Source organism: Squalius cephalus (genome assembly GCF_949319135.1).
Source record: "Squalius cephalus genome assembly, chromosome: 11".
NCBI classification, from domain to species: domain Eukaryota; kingdom Metazoa; phylum Chordata; class Actinopteri; order Cypriniformes; family Leuciscidae; genus Squalius; species Squalius cephalus.
In genome coordinates, this window is record NC_137132.1 from 3,190,570 (window position 1) to 3,212,553 (window position 21,984).

The 21,984-nt window shown below is 42.0% G+C and overlaps 1 protein-coding gene and 1 long non-coding RNA gene across 7 annotated transcripts in view; one reads left to right on the forward strand and one right to left on the reverse strand.

The window, feature by feature from the left end:
- Positions 1–21,984, forward strand: part of fam131ab (family with sequence similarity 131 member Ab) — a 335,743-nt gene that overhangs the window by 179,465 nt on the left and 134,294 nt on the right. The gene's annotated exons all lie outside the window — the stretch shown is intronic.
- Positions 559–19,692, reverse strand: LOC307167468. 2 transcript variants are annotated; one of them, XR_013822792.1, is made up of 4 exons: positions 19,519–19,692; positions 19,231–19,332; positions 9,264–9,535; positions 559–1,219 (listed from the first exon to the last, which is right to left on the reverse strand). It is a non-coding gene; the product is annotated as an uncharacterized lncRNA (long non-coding RNA). The 2 variants fall into 2 exon arrangements; XR_013822793.1 differs by having other exon boundaries at positions 19,231–19,692.

Below are 21,984 nucleotides of genomic sequence, written 5' to 3' on the forward strand. Positions count from 1 at the left end.
CTGCGATCACACCTGCGCCCACAACTGCACCCACGCCTGCACCCGCGCCTGCACCCACGCCTGCACCCAAACCTGCACCCGCACCTGCACCCGCACCTGTACCCTCATCTGTACCCGTACCTGTACCCTCATCTGCACCCTCATCTGCACCCACACCCGCACCCGCGCCCACGCCTGCACCCACGCCTGCACCCACTGCGCCCGCGCCTGCACTCGCGCCTGCGCCCGCGCCTGCACTCGCGCCTGCGCCTGCACTTGCGCCTGCGCCCGCGCCCGCGCCCGCACCTGCACTCGCGCCTGCACTCGCACTTGCGCCCGCGCCTGCACTCGCGCCTGCACTCGCGCCTGCGCCCGCGCCCGCACCTGCACTAGCGCCCGCGCCTGCACTCGCGCCCGCGCCTGCACTCGCGCCTGCGCCCGCACCTGCACTCGCGCCCGCACTCGCGCCCGCGCCTGCGCCCGCGCCTGCGCCTGCACTCGCGCCTGCGCCCGCGCCTGCACCTGCGCCACCTCCACTCACAGCAGTCCATGCTGCAACTTCTGCTAACGCAGCTATGGCTGCCAGTCCTTTGATCGCAGTGATGGCTGCCTTTTCTGCAATCTTTGGTGCTTCTTTGATTATATTAGATGTATCAATTTGTTTTTTTGTTTTGATGTTTTTTTCTTGTGGAAACTGTTTAGCAATGTCATTTGTAACTGGTTCATAATGAACTGGCTTACCATTGTTGTCAAGCGCAACCACAACATAATTATGGCTTTTTGAGATTTGTAGTCTACCTTCTGAATTAGTGACATCATAAATATCCATTTTGACCATACTTCTGTATAAATTTTGTTTATTAGAAGCTTTAATTTCAAATTTGGAGTCACGTGTGAACTTTTCACTGAATTTCTCTCTGTCCATGAAGGACTGTTTCTTTGGTGGTTCAAAACGACTTGAGTCCTTTACACATTTCTTTCTATAATCCATTGCTTTATCCCATGCTTTCTGCCAGTAGTTGTTATCAGATGGAGGTGCAGGACTGTCCAATAAATGCTTCTTATCAAAGTCTGGAAATGTTGGAATACGTCTGTATCTGATGTGCAATTTTGTGCAAATACACAAAAATTCGGACTGTGTATTGATGGAATTTATAGTAATGTTTGAATAGAATCCTCGAGGAAAATGTTGGCTGTCCTTGTCTTGTTGAAACACCATGAAACTGCAGGTTTTTTCCACCTAAAATCAAAAAGTAAGATTTATGTGTTAATGTTACAGTGTCAAAACAGCCTCTAAATGACATCTGAGAAAAGAGTGTAGGAAATGTTTAAAATCATTAATAAAAAATAAATTATTTTTACTCAAAATGTATGTTTGGCAGGGTTTTGCTGAAAAAGTTATTACTCTGCTGTAAAAAATGTTTAACACAAAAACTGCTAGAAAATCAACGAATAGGAATCCCTACCAATGCGCCACTGTTACTGCCCCTTCCAGCATCCTCCAATCCCTCTTGTAAGACAGGATCGGGCTCACGCAGAAAAGCCAATCACTGCTGTTCTGCATGACCCAGTGACTATTGGATAACACTGGAAAAATGTGCCCTTCCCACTGGAAAAGGAACGCTGCAGAACCACATTCTACAACGAAGGAGTTATGTGGAGATGACATATGGACCAGCCCTGTAGGGTTGACTACATATGGAAGTTACTGGGGTGATTCCATCCCCCAAAGATGGGTACCCCCAAGGGAAATACATGAGCTTCCGTTTAGGAGCAGCCGTGGAAATTATACACATATGGCTCACAGCATAAACCCGGTTCTCAAGGATTCAGTGGAATATAGGCCGGCAGCCGAAGGTGATGGAGGACTCACAGGGTTTACCTGTAGGAACTCTCTGGAGTAACAGCGCATATCTTGGCTGACACGAGTGACCGAGTCCAAGACCATACCAAGAAAAGAGATCCTCTGCACGGGGGCGAGTTTGCTCTTTTCCCAGCTGATCCTAAGATCCCTGTATTCCCACAACTGATCCCAAGACTGTGCTAGAATAAGCCAGTCGCCGAGATAGTTGAGAATAAGAGAGCCGCATTCTCTCAGGGGAACAAGGGCCGTCTACATGACTTTCTTGATGACAAGGGGAGACAGGGGCAGGCTGAAGGACAGAACCTTCTTCTTAGATTACGCTTAGATTCAGGACTCGCAGATCCAAGATTGGCCGTAACCCACCACTTTTCTTGGGTTTAATGCTGTAGGGGCTGTAAAACACAAACCTCATATTGGCTGGAGGATCTGGCTCTATCGGCAGCCCCACCATTGAAGGAAACGAGGGGGGAGTTATCAAACCGGTTTTGGGCAGTGAAACGTGCCATCCATGACTTAGTAATCTCATCATACACCTCTAGGAAGAATGGCACTGGGGCGTAGCACTATGCGTCATTAGAAACCGATCATCCAGCCGATTCCACTCGAGCCCGATGCTCTCGGGGGCCCGGGAAAGCATGGCCATAATTTCTGAGTCTGACTGGGACAACACTACCATCCCCGAAGGGGGCAGCGCAGCCGAATCCTTCTCCTCAGCAGCTTCAAACTCACCCTCCAATGCTGAGATTGAAATCTGGTCATCAGCTGGAGCCCCAAAGGAAACGACTGGTACACATCATTCAGATGGTCCAGCACGCTCCCTAGGAAGCTCAACTGGCTGCGGTGTAAAAGAGGGAGTGATTTCCGAAGATCCTCTCACCGTAACCCTGAGATCACCCCAGCTACCCGCCGGGTGAACCTCTCCTGCCACCGGTGACCAGGGAGGGCGCCACGATAAGGAATAGGCAAGGGGACTACACCTTTTCTGAGGTATTGAAGTCAACACTGTGATGGACATGTTCCAAAAGTGAGAACATGTCTTATGCATGAACCTAGCCTCAACCTCAGCATGCTTAATGCCCAGGCATCTGCTTAATGCCCGATGCCAGTAGACGACCACATCCTGAAACATGCGGCTTGAAATCTGACATATTGAAAAATCTCGAACTGGTCTTTTTAGTAGATTCTTCAGAAAGCAGGAACAACAAATGCTCGGCTCTGAAGCGAAAAGCTAAAGATGCAATTGCACCTGCAGCTCATTATATTCCCGTGCTGCGTGGCAGAGCAGCTGCTGCAAATCAATGCAATGCGTTCCATCAGCGGAGGATATAAGCTGGAGAAGGTGCGGCTGATCATGGAGCTAAGAGAGTCCACAGATCATCTGGTGAGAGCTGCGGACGTCCAGGTGTTAACCGGGAGAAAATGGAAGGCCAAGGAGGAGGTTGACCTGGCAATAAGTAGGCTGCAACACAGGGAGGTGGTTGGCAGAGTACAGGATGGCCGGACAGGCCTCGGTTGGGGACAGGCCCCCCTCTTCTGGTCGAACGCATCCAAAGAGGAGCGGAAGGCCATGGTGGCAGCAGAGGTGATGAGAGCTGAACACGAGAGACTTACCATCAAAGCAGTGTCCCAGGGCCAGCAGGGAGGCTGGCTGTCGTGGGAAGGCCTTCTAGACAGAAAGCTGGCTTGGTCTGACGTGTGGAAGATGCCACAGGCCAGGCTAAGTTTTCTCGTCAGAGCAGCATATGACACCTTACCCTGCCCCCGCAACCTCCACCGATGGTTTGGCAACGAGGAATCTTGCCTCTTATGTAACACTGCCAACGCGAGCTTCCAACACATCATGTCTGGCTGCAAGACAGCATTGACACAAGGGCGCTACAGGTGGAGGCATGACCTGGTGCTGAAGAAGCTTGCTGAGGTAGTGGAGATATGCAGGCAGGAAGCGAATAGCAGGCCCCCGGCCCTAACCGCACATTCCATCCAGTTCGCGAGGGCTGGGGAGAGGGTGAACACCCACCACCAGAAGGACACAGGAAGACTCCTCACACCAGGCAAGGGTTGGACACTAGCAGTCGACCTTGGGAAGCAGCTCCATTTTCCCAGGGAGATAGTGGAAACGTCTTTGCGTCCAGACCTTGTGTTGTGGTCTGCTGCTTGCAAGACTGTCCTGATGGTGGAGCTTACAGTCCCATGGGAAGGAGGACTTGAAGCTGCCCATGAGCGGAAGCGGGCCAAATATGTTGAGCTGGCTGCAGAGTGCAGGGAGGCTGGTTGGAGAGCAGTCATATACCCTGTGGAGGTGGGGTGTCGGGGGTTTGTGGGCTCCTCAACCTCTCGTCTGCTCCACAACGTGGGTGCAACAGGCATAAGGCACCGGAAAGCCATGAAAGAGCTGGCAGAAGAGGCTGAAAGTGGCAGTTTCTGGCTGTGGCTGAGAAGGAAGTCAAAGAGTTGGGGTCCAGTCTCCACCTAGGGCATCAGCAGGGGGTGGCAGGGAGAAATCCCTGCCATCGCTCCGCCACCATGAGATGTACTGGGGTTAAAGGAGCGAAACATCCGTGAATGGTGGTCCCCAGCTGATGACCCATAAATGCCCTTTGTAGTGTTCCCAAACACGTACACCTTAAGTACACCTTAATCTCTTAGGCACCGGGGGAGGTGCGACAGGCAGAAATGCTCAGCAGGTTTCACCATCTACCTGTATGTTAAACTAATATCTGGTTTTCCAGTGACTGCTGTGAAAGTGCAGTTGGCAGCCAGGAAAGACTGGCTGACAGCAGGAAAGTCTGCACTGGGAGTGGAAGGCTAGTCACCCAATCCACTTGTCCCCTTGGGGACACCCCTGACCTGACTACGAAAACGAACAAAGAAAAACAACCCGGCGGCCCTCCGAGAGGCGGGATGGAAGAAGGGCCAAATCGGACGGATTTCTCGGCAACGACTGGATCGAACATGGACAATGAGACTAAGAGGTTGAGGAAATGCAGGTGTGGGTGGGAGAAAAAGACCACGTTCAGAGGATTACGGATCCATCAGGGAAAGATGAAGTGTGGAGAAGAGAGTCTCCAGCAGCGTTGCACTGCAGCACAATCTGCAGGTAAGACAAGTGGACCCCAGAGCCAGGCCACACACCACAGTGCTGAGGGATCCACAGCTGAGGAGAGGGAGCAGGAAGTAGAGGGAGGAGATCTAATTGTGGAGAGTAATCCTGTTGAAGGCGGTCTAGCGGAGAGCACAGCGATTGGGCCTGACAACCAAGGGCCAGTCCGTAGAGGGGAAAGAAGAGAACCAGGGCGGAGACAAGCGATCAAGTGGCCAAAGGCCAAGGAAGTGGCAGAGTGGCAACATCTGGATGCGGAACTCAGTACCATTCTGGAACACTCACTCCGTGGCGATGTTGAGGCCAAGCTCAATTTCATCGGAGACATCTTGTATGAGGAGTGTAGAGGCAGGTTCGGAACAATCTCGGGGAAGAAATGCGCAGGCCTAAGGCTGAAAGGAAGGAGGGAACAACAGATCGAGCAGCTGGTGAAGAGGCGGCGGCAGCTCCGAAAGCAGTGGAGGAAAGCAGAGGAAGAGGAGAAGGAAGGTCTGAAGCTACTGTGGAAGGAGGTGAAGGAAAGTCTGGCCAGCTTGCGAAGAGCTGAGCGCATTCGTAAGCGCAGAAAACGAAAGGAGAAAGAGAGGAGTGATTTCTTCAAGAATCCCTTCAAACATGCAAGGCAGCTGCTGGAGGATAGGAGGAGCGGGAAGTTGGAAACAACAAAGGATGAGCTGGAACGGCACTTCAGTCAGCAGTTCAGCGATGCTGGTAGACTGACTCCACTGGGCTCCCCGGGGTATGTCCCCCGACCAGCCCCCCCAGCCGTGCCCTTTAATACTGCACCCCCTAAACTCAGTGAGGTCGCAGACATCGTTCGGAGGGCAAGAGGAGCCTCAGCACCAGGCCCCAATGGGATACCCTACAAGCTGTACAAGCATTGTCCCGGTGTGCAGAGGATCCTGTGGAAACTCCTAGGAACAGCATGGAAGAAAGCAGTTGTTCCTGTAGAGTGGCGGAGAGCCCTGTCTGTCCTCATTCCCAAGGAGCAAGATTCAAAGGATATCGACCAGTTTAGGAACATAGCCCTTCTAAACGTAGAAGGAAAGATATTCTTTTCCATCATGGCCAAGAGGATGACCTCGTTTCTTACGTGCAATGGGTTTATAGATACCAGCTGCCAGAAGGCTGGCATACCAGGCTTTCCAGGGTGTGTTGAACATTCCTCAGTAATATGGGAACAGATTCAGAGGGCAAAGAGGGAGAAGGGCGATCTGCATGTCGTCTGGTTAGATCTTGCCAACGCCTATGGGTCTGTCCCCCACCAACTTATCAAATTCGCCCTGGACTTCTTCTATATCCCTGATCCCTGTAAAGGAATGATATCCAGATACTTTGAGGACATCCAGATATGCTGCATACATGAAAACTTCACCACAAAGTGGCAACGACTTGAAGTTGGCATTGCCATGGGGTGTTCAATCTCCCCCATTTTGTTTGTAGCAGCGTTTGAGATCATCCTCATTGGGGCAAGGCAGGTGGTTGGAGGAGTGAAGTTGCCATCAGGCCAAAGGCTACCCCCACTGAGAGGGTACATGGATGACGTTACCACCATACTCCAGACAGCTCCATGCACTGTGAGACTGCTTAAGAGGTTTGATGAACTCGTGGAGTGGGCAAGAATGAGGATCAAGCCCTCAAAGTCACGAAGCTTGTCCCTTCAGAAAGGGGTCAGTAGTGACCGCACCATCTTTAGCGCTGGCGGTGAGGAAATCCCCTTGTTGTCTAGCCAGCCGGTTCGGAGCCTCGGCCGAATCTACTCTGCAGATCTCACGGACAAACAGATGGGGAACGTGGTGAAGAAGCAGCTGGCAGATGGCCTCACCAGGATCAACCGCAGTCAGCTCCCAGGCAAATACAAGGTTTGGTGTTACCAATTCACGCTGTACCAGAGGATAATGTGGCCACTCAAGATGAGCGAAGTTCCCTCCTCCACAGTGAGCAAGTTGGATAGCTTGGCAAACTCGTACATCAGGAAATGGCTCGGGCTACCAAGATGCCTTTCTGATGTAGGCCTCTTTGGCAAGACCAAGCTCCAGCTGCCCCTGCGTTCCATCAGCGGAGGATATAAGCAGGAGAAGGTGCGGCTGATCATGGAGCTAAGAGAGTCCACAGATCATCTGGTGAGAGCTGCGGACGTCCAGGTGTTAACCGGGAGAAAATGGAAGGCCAAGGAGGAGGTTGACCTGGCAATAAGTAGGCTGCAACACAGGGAGGTGGTTGGCAGAGTACAGGATGGCCGGACAGGCCTCGGTTGGGGACAGGCCCCCCTCTTCTGGTCGAACGCATCCAAAGAGGAGCGGAAGGCCATGGTGGCAGCAGAGGTGATGAGAGCTGAACACGAGAGACTTACCATCAAAGCAGTGTCCCAGGGCCAGCAGGGAGGCTGGCTGTCGTGGGAAGGCCTTCTAGACAGAAAGCTGGCTTGGTCTGACGTGTGGAAGATGCCACAGGCCAGGCTAAGTTTTCTCGTCAGAGCAGCATATGACACCTTACCCTGCCCCCGCAACCTCCACCGATGGTTTGGCAACGAGGAATCTTGCCTCTTATGTAACACTGCCAACGCGAGCTTCCAACACATCATGTCTGGCTGCAAGACAGCATTGACACAAGGGCGCTACAGGTGGAGGCGTGACCTGGTGCTGAAGAAGCTTGCTGAGGTAGTGGAGATATGCAGGCAGGAAGCGAATAGCAGGCCCCCGGCCCTAACCGCACATTCCATCCAGTTCGCGAGGGCTGGGGAGAGGGTGAACACCCACCACCAGAAGGACACAGGAAGACTCCTCACACCAGGCAAGGGTTGGACACTAGCAGTCGACCTTGGGAAGCAGCTCCATTTTCCCAGGGAGATAGTGGAAACGTCTTTGCGTCCAGACCTTGTGTTGTGGTCTGCTGCTTGCAAGACTGTCCTGATGGTGGAGCTTACAGTCCCATGGGAAGGAGGACTTGAAGCTGCCCATGAGCGGAAGCGGGCCAAATATGTTGAGCTGGCTGCAGAGTGCAGGGAGGCTGGTTGGAGAGCAGTCATATACCCTGTGGAGGTGGGGTGTCGGGGGTTTGTGGGCTCCTCAACCTCTCGTCTGCTCCACAACGTGGGTGCAACAGGCATAAGGCACCGGAAAGCCATGAAAGAGCTGGCAGAAGAGGCTGAAAGTGGCAGTTTCTGGCTGTGGCTGAGAAGGAAGTCAAAGAGTTGGGGTCCAGTCTCCACCTAGGGCATCAGCAGGGGGTGGCAGGGAGAAATCCCTGCCATCGCTCCGCCACCATGAGATGTACTGGGGTTAAAGGAGCGAAACATCCGTGAATGGTGGTCCCCAGCTGATGACCCATAAATGCCCTTTGTAGTGTTCCCAAACACGTACACCTTAAGTACACCTTAATCTCTTAGGCACCGGGGGAGGTGCGACAGGCAGAAATGCTCAGCAGGTTTCACCATCTACCTGTATGTTAAACCAAGCCAATGTCCATTGGCTCATTTAGTTACACTCAAAGTAGACTGGCTCTCTAAGCGAGTTTCCTGTTCTATACGCATTAACACAACCAATGTGATCAAAAAAGAAAAGAAAGAAAGAAAGAAAGAAAGAAAAAAGTGTCCTTACACACAAGGGTTAATTTGGCAGTCAACCAAAATGTAATATTGACAAGTCCAACATGAGTGAAATACACAATATACTTTATGATCTCAGAAGATTTTTTAAAGAGAATAAGTTACCAACCATTAAAGAATTACATGTGAGAATTAAATAATTCAGTAATTTAAATAATATTTAAACAAAATCCAGCTCAAATATTGTGATGAGGCTTTTACACTTTCATTGCAAAGTGAGAGTAGAGACAGTCTGCAAACTGTGTTAGGCATAGACAGCTTGATGATCATCTGGAGTTTATTCACAAGCAGTTTTTTTAAATACTTTTTGGTTAAATATTTGAAAAACCCACAGCCAGACATGCTGGGTGACCAATAGCATTGATTTGGGAAGAAAAAAAAGAAGAACAAATATGTAGATTTCACCTGAGAACTCTGTATTTACTGTTACAATTACATAACAAGTTAGCATGCAACATTATAGAGTAGATACATAAAATTGTATTTGCAATCAAGTGTTAAATGGCAGAATTGGTATGATATAAATCAGCATGTTCTCTTAAGCTGATATATAACTTTTAATTTGACATCCATACTTTACATCCACATTTTATGATTACCTACATATAAAAAATTAAGAAATACTGTATATCATGTATGTCTTGACAGTAAGGGTTGTAAAACTACTTTCCATGGGGGAAAATAATATTTAGTACATATGTATAGAATCTCACCTTCAGTGACAGACTCTCCAGATGCCATTTTTCAGGACTCAGCGGCACATTTTCACTGACCGACAGGTTTACACTGAGGCAGGGCAACTTGGTCTGCAGTTGCAATGTTGCACAAAGTTTTCCTGTTCCCAGGTGTGCGCTCTGATTCAGAAATGGAAACGGACAGCTGAAGGGAATCCCCCCAGAGAGAGGACAGAAGGCCAAAAAGAAGTAAAGGAGTATGACTGTCCTTGTCATTCTGGCTGCCAACTCATACGCTGTGTGAAATACCCCTGCAACACATCAATATAAAGACCATCAGGTCAATAAATAACCATTCAGATTATATTAGAGATGTTTGTAAAGGTCATGGACACCAGATAAAGATGGGTTTTCCGTAAGGGGTTTGCACGGTAAACTTAAAATCAAAACAAATTTTTGATTGGCAAAGTAAGGAGCGTATTGATTCGGCCCTGTCACAGGAGACCCTACAGGAAATAACGAGGTGCACTTTAGCCTTAAACAAAGTGAATTGGTCAAATTTTTATATTTCCTCCATTATGAGTAGTGGGGTAGCTTTCCTTGTTAAGAGAAATGTACCCTTCATTATTTTAAACATTAAGGATAAGCAGAGTTGTTTTTTTCACCCTTTTGAATACAGGACCCTTGAGTTTGAGTTGTCGTAAATACTAGTTAACCTATATAAATTATTTATACACACACACATGTATATATATATTTAAGAAATAGTTGCATGTATACACTGTATATATTTATATAGAATTTATATTATATATAAATATAAATATTTTGTGAATAAATATTTTTTTTTCTTTTATAATACACATTATACACAGTACACACACATATATTACATAAACACAAACTTTCATTTTTGGATGATAATCATTGCACAGCCCTAATATATATATATATTATATATACAGTACAGGTCAAAAGTTTGGAAACATTACGATTTTTGTATATTTTTGAAAGAAGTCTCTAATGCTTATCAAGGCTTCATTTATTTGATTAAAAATACAGAAAAAAAAAACAGTAATATTGTGAAATATTATTACAACTTGAATATACTTTAAAAATGTATTTATTTCTGTGATGCAAAGCTGAATTTTCAGCATCATTACTCCAGTCTTCAGTGTCACATGTGACATCCAGTCAATCACATGATCCTTTAGAAATCACTCTAATATTCTGATTTATTATGAGTGTTGGAAACAGTTCTGCTGCCTAATATAGTTGATGAATAAAAAGTTAAAAAGAACTGCATTTATTCAAAAATAAAAAATATTTTCTAATAATATAAATCTTCTTTACTATCACTTTTTATCAATTTAACACATCCTTGCTGAATAAAAGTATTGATTTATTTCAAAAAAAGAAAGAAAAAAAAACGACTGACCCCAAATTACTGACCAGTGTATATTGTTGTTACAAAAGATTTCTATTTTTAAAACATTTGCTTCTTTTTATTTTATTTTATGTTTTTACTTTTTATTCATCAAAGTATCCTAAAAAAGTATCACAGGTTATGAAAAAATATTAAGCAGCAGAACTGTTTCCAACTTTGATAATGAATCATCATATTAGAGTGATTTCTAAAGGATCATGTGACAGACTGGAGTAATGATCCTGAAAATCCAGCTTTGATCACAGAAATAAATGATAATTTAAAGTATAATAAATTGAAAACCAATTATTTTAACCCTCTGGGCTTCTTCATTAATGTGTTACACTTGGCTTCCTTTTGTGCAAAAACGTACAAAGCCTTAAAATTTAACCTTTTTTTTTCCCCAGGAAAACCAATGAAATATATTTTTGTTCAATAATTTTTTTATTATTATTTAGAATTTTTAAAGATTTTTGATACTTTGCATTAATTATATAATTTTATGAGCTATTTTTTCCATTAGAATTAATATATATATTTATATTTTATTTGTATTTTTTTTTTTTTTTTTTTTTAATAAATGCAACATTTCACATCAAAATAGAGTGAAGGCCTAAAAAAAAAAAAAAATCAAGTGAGAAGAGCGTCATCTAGTGGCTTTAAAAATATGTAAATGTGTGTAATGTCCTGTAACCGCCTATAGGCTGTCTATAGCTTTATTTTTAATTTTTTATTCCCATTCGGATTCAAATTACTAAGCAACCACTGAATGGAACAACACAAAATATATCATAAAAAAAAAACATTTTAAAGCTTAGGATCTCAGCTTTTTAATGCATCCAATCACATTTATTAAATCCTAACGAGTGATGAGTAATCCTTCTAAACAGGGGCGAAAATTTCATCTAAATGTTGGGGGGGACAATAAACATAAAATTTTTCAAGAACAATTTTTGAAGGGGACACCAATAATACAGGCAAAATTGTACTTGCAAGGAAATGTGTACAGAGAGAAAAGCCTTACTACTATTATTAGTGTAGCATGGAGGCCATTCCACTATACCAAAGTTTCTTTCTGGTTCAATGGAAAAGCTGACTAAATTGACCAAAAAAATCTTCAAAATCATAAAAAGATTTATTGCAATGTTTTTTAAGTTGTTTGCACAGTCAACCCACCAAAATACAATGAAATTTGAACTTAACTTCAACATGTATTTATTTATATAGCACATTTAATAGCAACATTGTTGCTGTACAGTTATAATTAAATCATACAAAAACACTTACCATGCCTAGCAAATAAAGGCATGACTATACTCTTTTAGAAATACACCCTCACACAACTGTATAGTGAGATCAGTATAGACAAAAAAGAGAGGGAAAAAAATTAAATAAAAATAAGTTATTACTTCAAACTTAACTTTAAAAGTAATGAAAAACGTCAATATTGTGAAAGTATCCCTATATTAAACAAATCAAATTATTTTGTAACAAATAAAATTATTAGGTTATAGACACTGCTCTATATGTAGTAATAAAACATAGCTGTAATTTAAATCAGACTTGCATGACAGGACAGGCACTAAACAAAAGTACCAAATGTATTTTTCCTGGTATCACTTGGCCCCACAAACTCTTGGCATATCTTGTTTATGTTAAGGCTGTCCAGCCTGTCTTTGTGCACATTGCACACTAAAAGACTGTTGAGTCTTTCTTGGCCCATTGTAGCCCTTAGCCACGTCTTCAGTCTCCGCAGTGCACTGAAGCTCCTCTCAGCTTCACATGAGGACACTGGCACCACCAACAAAATTCTGACCAGGACCTCAACTTGGTCAAACAACCCCCGAACCTCCACTGGCATTCCTCTTAGGACCTCTGCTGCCTCTCCACTGCTGCTACAGGGATATTTCTGCCGAAAGAGGGGCAACTGTACTGAGAGAGAACCTCTATGCAACTCAGGATACTCAACTATTGAATCAGTTAACACCCCGGTCAAAAGGACACTCTCTAAGTTTTGCAGAGTCTTTAGACTGTCTTGATTGAAACGGTCACCAAACTGAACCTCCACACAATCCAATACTTTGAAGAACTCTGCCCTGTAATGATCCACTGCTTTGCCAGCAAAGCGCCTTGAATTTGCTGTCTCAATAGAGTCAACTGATTCAGTGGAGTTAACCAATGCTGTAGCTTTCTCATACAGTTCAAGATAGCTCTTGTCATTTCTCTTTCCCTGAAGAGAGGATAGGACACAATCTACTGCAGCCTGCATACCAGAGACAGTCTGGGTCTTCTTCTGCAGTGAAATGTTCAGGCACTCAAGCTCTCCAACAACAGCAGAAGCAAGTGTGAGGCCCAACACAGTCTTACCTTTACTGAAGTGCTCAAATAAACCACTGGCAGTTGAAGCTGTCCTAGATGTACTTTTTGCCATCTCCTCTAGGCTGCCAAGTACCCGCTCATACTGCCCTAGCACAGCTAATATAGCAGAATTGCGCACAGTCCACCTGGTTGGACAAAGGGGTTTCAGTGTGGTGATGGGTACATTTTCAGAGGTAACTATGTTTTCAAACATTCTCTTAAATTTTCCTGACTGGCTAAAAAGGATGCCTAACTGGTGGACCCAAGAAAGGCAGTCCCGAATCATTGGGGAGGCTGAGCAGCCAGCCTGTGTGATTAGACTGACACAGTGGGCACCGCAATGCACATAGAGGGCTAATGGCTGCTGTTCCTTCACTATTGCCTGTGCACCGCTGTACTTTCCTGCCATGTTTGAAGCGCCATCGTAACTCTGCCCACGTAAAGCAGACATGGGCAAATTGAGCCTCAACAGCACATCAGTTACCATCTTGGCAATGCCCTGGCCTGTTGTCTCTGATAAACTGTATAATCCAATAAATTCCTCATGTGGAACAAGGTCATGGTCCACATAGCGCAGACAGACACTTTCCTGCTCAACACCAGAAATATCCTGGGTACCATCAACTACTACAGAAAACTGAACAAGGGCTGGAGACCTAATCTCACTTGCAATATCTCGGATTATTGTATTGGCCATAATTTTCAGGATTTCATTCTGTGATTTAGGGCTTGTGTATGCAATGGTGCGATCTGTTAACCATTTCAATAAAATAGGATCATCCTCTTCTGCCCTAAGTTTCAGGAGCTGATACAGATTCCCACTTTCATCAGTATGGCCTCTTAAAGATTGTCCCTGCCTTGCCACATGCCGTACAGAGCTAACAATTCTCTTCAAGCAATGTCTTGCCACCTCCTGCTGTTTACCCCATGCACTGGATAACTGGGCACTGATTGGGTTTGACTGATGTGCACTCACAGTCACATAATGTCGGTGGGCTTGGGAGGTCTGGTGTGCTGTACATTTTTCAATGGCTTTTTTCCAATTTCTAAAGCCTGTACTAATGAAAGCCGCATCAGCTCTATGACCTAAAGGGTACTGATTAGAAACACCTTTGCTGCAGTAAAAACACAAGACCCCTCTTACTGATGGACTGTAATGTAGCCATGGAAAGTCTTGGTACCATTTCTCTTGAAATGCCAATGACTTGTTCTGAAGTATTTGTTTCTCGATACACTGGGGGTGTGGTTGGTACGGCTTTGTGCAGTCACTGAGATCTGAAATGAAGATTGTGTTCCTGTCCCCTGTGCTGGTGCTGGCAATATTGTCTCCTTGTGCTGCTTTCTCTGGCTCTCTCCCTGGTTCTGACCCTTCCTCTACTCTCACTGTCTCAAGAAAGTCTGACTCCTGGAACAGAAGATGTGTTGCATACTCCTAATAACTACCTCATCCAACCCAATAGCAATACTTCTAAATAAAGACTCTCTTTTTTTTCATAACACTTTGGCTGAATTGGCTGATCATACTATAAATTGTTGAGCCAGTGGTGCTCATCTGCTAAACAGACACACCTCCAAAAAACATTAAAGGAGAACTCCGGTCAATTTTAACATTGAGCTCATTTTTTTGTACATTTGGAGTGCTGTCAATACAGAGAACAACGACAAAAATCGGTGTTGCCTACACCGACCGTGTTATCCTCTTTTTAAAATTTGCACCCTGTTGACTTCAATGGGGCAAGTTTTAAACCTGCTTTTAGCCTCTTAACATCCTTGATGTGTCATTACAAGTGCACAGGTCATGTGAGTGATTCCTGCAGAGTGAACACGAGTGAATCTGACTGCAGTAGATGTGAAAGATATGAATAAAAATTATGTTATTTAAGCCAGCGCAAAAAACTGTGTTTACATCCTGTTTTCAGTCAAAGTCCAAAGTAGTCGATTGCCGAGTTCACACGCATAGGTTTAGTTACCTAGGGTGCAAATTTTCAAAATAGAATAACTCGGTGTAGGCAACACCGATTTTTGTCGTTGTTCTCTGTATTGACAGCACTCCAAATGTACAAAAAAATTAGCTCAATGTTAAAATTGACCGGAGTTCTCCTTTAACAAAAGCTCAACACACTTACCTGAGATTCTAAACCTGACTGTCCCTGGTCTCCCTGTCCCTCAGTACTTTCTGTATCCTTTGCCTGTGACACCGTGACGTTAGTATTTCCATAAGCACCCATTTTTATAATGATGTATTGCCTTAATTTTGTACTTACTTGGCGTTTTGGTGCACTGAAAAATGATCTTATGTCCGTTTTTCTTTTCTCTGTCATTTTCTCCGGCTAACAACACAAAGCAATTGTTGTTTAAATATGTGTTTATGTAAGGTTCATAGGTTCACCACACGGTAATATAATAATTATTAAATTATCTTGCGTCCTTCACATTGTATTTTAGGTTTCATCTGAGACAGACCTTTTACCTTTTATACATTCATTTTTAAACCTAATTATGCATGCATCATCTTTTGTGTAAATTTCATAAATGTAATCAAATTAAATTATAATAAGACAAAAGGACTGTATACACAAAATATTTGCAATGTAGAGGAAACACAGAAGCTGCATTTGAAGTGGCATTTAGATGCTTTTACACAAACATAAATAATATTTTGTTGTTTTAAAAATATTTTATTAATATTTATATTTGAAATGATTTAATTTTAAAACATGAAAATATACTTTTGATGTGAAATTAAAACCGCCAGTAGGAGGCAGCAGCAAGTCACTGTTAATGAATGAGTCATTGAGATTCAACTGATTCATTCAGTAGGAAACACCTTTGTGTGTTTCTCAGAGACACAATTACAGTGCTCTGGCTTAGTTTTCAACTATTTTCGTTGGTGAAAGAGCTAAACACAGGCAAAGTGTTCTTTAAAACGTACATGACTTATTAACTTCTTGTTTATTAAACTTATAAAATCAAAATCACATTTGTTATCATGCTAATATCTGGAGGAAAACTGCACTGAAGAAAGAAAAACGAAGAAAAATTAAGAATGAGAAATGAAGAAAATCTTAATGTGATATTTTATTAGATTAACTATATTAAATTATATAAACCGAGTAACCGACTAAATCACAGTGAAAGCGTGAAAATCTAAATCTGCACCCGCACTAGTCTAATCTACAAGACTAACGTTACGTTAACTTTTAACACGTAGTGTGTGCGTCTATGGGGGTGTGTGAGAGAGATACCGGTATTAAACAAGCTAGGAAAACGCATAGCAGCTAGACTGTAACGTTATAAAACGGGTAACAGTTAAACGCTATTACGTTAATCGCTAACATGGCAGACTCCATCGGTGACAAAAGTACATACACAAGTAAAGTTACACAATCATAATTTTTGTTTAGATGATTTATTAATGACTCAGCATCATCTATATTAAAGAGAAAATAATCACTTCATCCATTGTTTAGAGTGAATAAAATAACATTGACTTACTGAAGTTCCACAACTATTCAAAAACTTTGTTCTCTCCCACCGGACTGTGTGTGTGTCGGTGGTGAGGTAAAAGTGGCGCTGGCAGTGAGTGGACCAAACCACTGTGAGGCAAGGGAGGGGGGAATCAAAATGTTTAAAACGTTTTTTGTTGTTGCTCCGTTTGCATTTGTAGTGTTTTACTTCTTACACAACTTTTAAGTATAATCATTAAATTATTTTCAATACACATATTTTAATGATATTTTAGGGGGGGACAACCCTCAGATAGGGGGGGTCCTGACCCCCCCGACCCCCCCGCGATTTCCGCCTATGCTTCTAAAACGGTGTACCGCCAGCAGGTACGAAAATAGCTTCGAAAATATTCATTACCATATTTTTTTTATTTTTTTGCCTTTGTGACCGGAGCGGTAGCCTATTGTTTTTTTTGGTATAACCAAATCCAAATAGCACGGACTACGCCACCTTGGGAATTGCACCCAAGGAAATATTAAAGGAACCCAGGTTCGGTGGTGCAGAGAAAAGACAGAGTCGTGTCATCAAATAAACAAATAAAATACTTTTATTTGTGAAGAAAATACTCTACTGGCATCATTTATTCATAATGTAAATCACTAACAAGTTTATTATAAGAATAGGATATATCAATTGTTAAAAGAACATTCCTCCCCACATGGCTGATTCAAACACTGACTCACAGTAGACAAAACATCACAAAAGAAATGAAAATAGCATCCCCACAAAATAAAACAAGAAAATAATAAATACAAAAAAATATATATATAAACTACAAGGCTAAAGTTTACTTTAGGGGTGGCAAGCTAGCTGTAAACAGTTGTGCTCTCAACCATTTATGTGTGCACGGCAAACCAAATAGGAAGAGGTACTCGAACCCTGGTGCTCCAACCTCACAACAAATGTGTTCACCCAGGTGACTAGCCTCCCCCTCCGTACACTCAGCCTTGACTCAAACCAAAAAAAGAAAAAAGAAAAGAAAAATTAGTGGGTGCGATACAAATACAAAAATCACATCAGACGTGATGGACCAGATCAGCTGGTGCACGGAGAATCCGTCCTACCTCATCGATGACCCCGAAATACTCAACAGGTGTTAGATAGACGCTACACACTGATACTGACACGGTATGGCCCAAATTACACTGGTCAAACCAACGTCATTAAAGAAATAACCCAATCCATAAAAACGAAAGCAAAACAAAACACAGAACTGATATCTAGTCACGAAAAACAAAACAAAAATAACCTAATCATGAAAAACAAAACAAAAATGACCTAATCATGAAAAACAGCAGCACGACCTGAGTTAATCACGTGGTATGCGGGAGACACACGAGAATCACACACCCACACATCACGAACCACCCTTATCACGATGTCAGGATGCACTCGCGAATGTTCAGCTTAAAGCCTTCAATGAGCGCTTGGCGCAACTCCCAGGGAACGCCGCCGAGACGGCTACAGCCATCACTCAACTAACGTCACACCGATAACCAGAAGAGGGGCGGGTATGACAAAGCCTAACTTCTAGGGCTTCCTGTTTACACACTTAAATACACCGGCCCTAATTACCTCATCCACCCATTACCATATAAGGGTAACGAACACAAAACAAGGGAAAGGGAAATTCCCTACTACTACACCTTGATTAACACAAAGTTGATGTCATTTGAAAGCTTAGAGTCTGAACTTTACAGTGAAAAAATAATTTCCCTCCTACCTTATTTCCTTCCTGAGTCCATGACAAATAAGAAAGATATGCAAAATCATAATAAAAATTATATTTTGTCTTTTATCAGCAGTTTCTCGGCAGGACAATGTCCAAATGTAATCTAATTTATATTTTACATTTTTTTAAAAAGAGTTCTTTCAAATGATACCTACCTTTTGACTCTCCTTGCTACAGTTTTGGAGTTATGATTATATAGTTTTTATATAGTTTGGAGCAAAATTTGTTGTGTGTGTGTGTTTGTGGGTGTGTGTGTGTGGGGGGGGGTGTCTTATTTGCACTCTTGATGTTTTAGAGTGTCACCCCTTCATTGCTGTGCACTTCTTTTCTGCACAGTGGCTGATTTGTAGTTTGTACCACCAAAAGTTTCTCTGAGTTTTCCTATTTTTTCGTATTTCCCATTCATTGATTTCCTATGGTCGGTCATTTTTGCACGAAGGAAGCTAAGTGTGACTTTTTTTTTAACGACCCTTTAACACATATCTGAATCATCTCCTTGATTTTTTTTTGTGTGTTCACATAGGTAATATAACAAAAGTCACCAAGTTTCATCCCCCTCCGATGAAGCAAAAAAAAAATGCAAAATTCAAAACTTAAACGTTTTCATGCATTTTTGCACGAAGAAGCCCAAATTGTAATAATATATCACAATATTACTTTTTTTCTGTATTTTTGATCAAATAAATGCAGACTTGATGAGCAGAAGAAACTTCTTTCAAAAACATTAAAAATAGTAATGTTTCCAAACTTTTGGCCTGTACTGTATATATATATATATATATATACATTGTACTAAGATCTGATATTATTTCATTTCCTGATTAGCCTCATAGTAACCAAAGTTAACTAGATAGCCTTGTGCTGTCAGGTCAGATTTTCTAGGATTAACCTCTTGGCTTGTCTAACACATATCAGCAAGTCTAGGAATATTATATCACCTTTGCATTTGTAAGTTAAGCCTATGGATCAAAATTTATGCTTACCTTCCAGCAGAATCTTGTCCAAGGATACTTCGAAGAATAGTAGTAGTATAAGCTATACTTATAATGCTCTGGTATAATATTTATAGAACTGTCTTTTGTGAGCTGAAGTATAAAGAAACAGTATTTGTCTTTATAAAATAAAATGTATTTATACAAAAGATTAAAATACTGGTTATACAATAAAACAAAAAAGGATTATAACAAATGAACAAAAGGTTACAGGTTATAATACTTAGCTCTATCCTATTCCAGGGCAGTCCTGTGAATGGATTTACAAAGGCTAATTACCTTATATGCAGTTCAAGCAGTATATATGGTTAACTTGTCCTCGTCCGAGTTTGTCAAGTAAAGAAATACAGCAGAGCAATATCAATCAAAGAATCTTAGTAAAAACTAAACTGAAGATAAGCTATATTCTCTTCATGGCTGCAACGACATCAAAATCAAAAACGCAACAACCTCATACAAAAAAACTTTAGTAGGCTATATATATAGGAATGTTGGTTACATCAGTTCCTGTGCCTGCTAGGGTTTTTTCCAAAGGAAGCAAAACTATGTGACATACGTAAATCATACAACAATGTGACTTCAGTACTACATTGTATTAACTCCTGGGAAATGTGTTTACCACAAGTGTGAATTCATATCAGCATTTTTCCTCCCTTTCCTGCCCATCCATCTTGGGAACCTATTTTGTGTATATATATGAAGAGTTCAGATGCAAAAGCCTCTAAGTGCCGTCTGAAATTTTCTTCTAGAATGATCATTTTTATCAAGCTTGTATATTTAAGCTCAGTAATTTCACTTAAATGACAATTAATAGGTCATTTTCATTGCCATTTAAGTGAAATTACTGAACATAAATATACAGGCTTGATAAAAATGATCATTCTAGAATAAATTTTCAAATTGCACTTAGAGGCTTTTGCATCTGAACTCTTCATATATATATATATATATATATATATATATATATATATATATATATATATATGTGTGTGTGTGTGTGTGTGTGTGTGTGTGTGTGTGTGTGTGTGTGTGTGTGTGTGTGTATATGTGTATATTTATACCTATTATGTGTTCGTGAATACAAGTCAGGAAATGGAGATGTGTTTGTTAGTGCATTATAAGCTTCAGAACTCAAAGAATTTTCCCTTGCAATATAAAGTGTTACTGTATATACTCTAGGCATAGCCTTCACCATACCTAGAGATTGGCATGGAGTGCTTTCCATAAGATCATCTCTCAATGCAAATCAAACTAGCTATTAGGCTAACTGAAATAAAACCATGCCAATCTCTAGGTGTGGTGAAGGCTATGTGATGATGTGGGGTTATTTTAATTCCAGAGGCCAAGGGAACTTTATCAGGATGCATAGTATCCTGGATCCATGAAGTAACTGGCCTTTAAAAAAAACAAAGGAGAGAGAATTTGTTGATAACTAAGTGAATATTTAATTATAAAAATATAATTAAAGAAAGGATCAAACGTACATTTACACACAAACTGACCACGACAAGCAACTTTCAAACGCCATCTTAATTTTTTAGCTCAGCTGTCACAGAAAGGATTATGGGATATGGATATATCTATGCAGCCTTCAAAAATTTTAAGTGATTAAAGACATATAGGCCTATATGCTGGCTAATAATTGCTAACTTTCCTGTAAACCCTGCTCATATTGGAAGTGAAAGCCATGCAGTAAATACAACCCAGCACTGACATCTGTTAAACTAATAAAGCGTTAGATTAAATCTCAAACAACCTTTCACTGCAAACCTTGAACGTTTCAAATCTCTTGACTTAAAATTTCTAAATTGTTTATAAAACATTGAGTCTCTTCAAATTTGAAAGTTTCCCTTTACACAGTCCAGGAACTGAATGCCACTTGTGTGGTCGTGTTTCACTTTGCTTCTTTCCTTTTAGCTGAAGTTTTTCTGTGCATCATGTTAACCAGCATGTGGCGCTGTTGGTGTAGAAGACTTGACTCCATAGTCTCACACAACAGATGTGAAAAAATATCAGTGCACGCTCTTACAACCTGGCTGCTTTAGTAAGGTCTAATCATACAAAAGTAGCCTAAATCAAATGTATTCTACACTGTAAAAACGAACTTTTTGGTATAGTAATATATATTAAATTAACCATCATAATTTTTACTTTATAAAATTAAAATTCAATGAGAACTAGAATTTTCTAAGTAAAATTTGAAATATCTACACATTTAATTCATGTAATAAATTAACTGGTTGGAAAGAGTAAATCTTATTATATATTTGCTTGTAATATTTAAACATGTTATAGTCACTTCACATAAACATAGTAATTTTAAGTAAATTTTAATCGAAAAAGTATAGCGCGTTTGAATCCGCACATGCGTGTTTGGACAAGACAGTCTAACTGCCACTTTGGGTCAGACGGATTGGCGAGCTGCTGCGTGGCTGCTTTTTGTCGTGTTTGAGGTAAGTTTGTCTTTCTGTTTTACATTTAATAAAAGATGGGTCTGTGAGGATTTTGATTGATGATTCTTGTTTACTTGACTCAATAGACATTATTTTATAACTGCCCGCGGTCTTATAACATGGATCTTATAACATGGCCTCGTATTAGTGTAACGGGTCTGGGTTATCCATAGTACATTAACGTTATAACCCCGCCTTTACATTTCACTTCCTACATTAGTTAACGGATATTTAATCGGAAAAGTTTTCAATAGTTTTATAGATTCACAAAGCACTGTTTTTCGTGTAAAAA